The sequence below is a fragment of the Propithecus coquereli genome, unplaced genomic scaffold, assembly GCF_000956105.1.
Source record: "Propithecus coquereli isolate 6110/MARCELLA unplaced genomic scaffold, Pcoq_1.0 Scaffold139, whole genome shotgun sequence".
NCBI classification, from domain to species: domain Eukaryota; kingdom Metazoa; phylum Chordata; class Mammalia; order Primates; family Indriidae; genus Propithecus; species Propithecus coquereli.
Window position 1 is genome coordinate 5,541,663 of NW_012138191.1, and position 1,591 is coordinate 5,543,253.

The following is a 1,591-nucleotide window of genomic DNA, read 5'->3' on the forward strand; positions in this document are numbered from 1 at the left end:
ATAAACTGGTTACAGCCTCTTGGGGGGCAAGGGGATTTCAGCAGTATCAAAATTTAAACCATTTTTTATCAACTTAATTTCATTTAAATAAGGGAATCATGAAATTATTATTCATACTATGGAACACTGTATAACAATTAAAAATGAAGGGGATCTACATGTACTGAAGTGAGAAGAACTCCAAGACATGTCAAAAAAGCACGCTGAGAAACATTTTATAAAATATAACCCAATTTGCCCATTTTTAAAACCACATTTATATGCATGTATGTGTGATACACAGTCATACATAGAAAAATTTAAAAGATGCATAAACTTTTAACAGTGATGTCTTTGGAGAGATGGTACATACATCCACATTTGACTCTGTATATTTCAATCTACTGTGGGAGACAGAAAAGTTAATTGGTAACTTTATCTTAATCCTTAATTAGTTTAACCCCTAATTAAGATCATTACTCCTCTGACCAAACCGAAGGCCTTTCTTTCGAAGGCCTTTCTTTCAGTGTTTATCACTGTCCTTATTTCATCTGACCACTCCCTCGTACCAAGATGAATTCTATGTTGACTTCCTGACATTTACATCTCAAAGTTCCAGCATTTTCATTTCAAAGCCAAGTCATTTTATATTGGTGTTCTACTGAAATCCAAGTAGTTTTCTGACACTGTATGTCAAATCAATTTTTCCTTTTATCTTTCTCATAATTCATGTTATCCTGAAATGTCCTACTGTGCTATTAATTTCTAATGAATCTCTGCCTAATTGATATATCAATATTTAGATAACTGAATCCATAGTTAATTTCACTAACCCACATTATTCAGGATACAACAAGCAAACAACAACATAAAGCAAGGAAATCTGATTCACATTAAAAAAGAAACAGGGCAGCCAGGGTGCCTAGCCCCAGCTACTCAGGAGGCTGAGGTGGGAAGATCTCTTGAACCCACGAGTTTGAGGCCAGCCTGAGCAACATAGTGAGACCTCGTCTCTAAAAATTAATTTTTTAAACAAAACAGGATAAACTCAGCATTTTAAAAAAATATTTCACTGTGGTTTATTAAATACTGAGTCACTCCTAATGCACAAACAGGATTTAATAGGCATTTCATTTTCATACAATTTTTAAGAACAGCCCTGGTGCACACAAATAAGAAACCCCAACAGCCTAAGAATCAATTCCTAAGGTATAAAATCCACTTTGCACCCTCTCCTCCTATGACTACCACACAACGCTGAGCCTCTGCTAACAGCCTGACTGGTTTTCTGGTTTTCGAACACGTTCCAAAGAGTAAGTACCTCTACAGGGTTCTGGGAATAGAGGTTTTCTCCTTTACCTATCAGTCATGATCCAGAGTCCACTATGAGGTTTTCGCAAAGGAGGGGAACCATCTCTCTTCCTATTACCTCCCCCTGTACTCACAAGTGGAAAAGAAACCACTGAAAACCAAGAACCAAGAAAAATCCAAACAAAGAATATAAAACCTTTTAAATAATTCACATCCATTCTATATTAAGATTACTATGGCCAATTTCAAAAAAAAGTCTGAAGACAGAGGACAAAGAATGAGGACAAGGTCACAAACCATA

The 1,591-nt window shown here is 35.8% G+C and overlaps 1 protein-coding gene across 1 annotated transcript in view; it reads right to left on the minus strand.

Moving 5' to 3' along the window:
• The window catches only part of PANK2 (pantothenate kinase 2), a 54,086-nt gene that overhangs the window by 19,945 nt on the left and 32,550 nt on the right, over positions 1-1,591 (minus strand).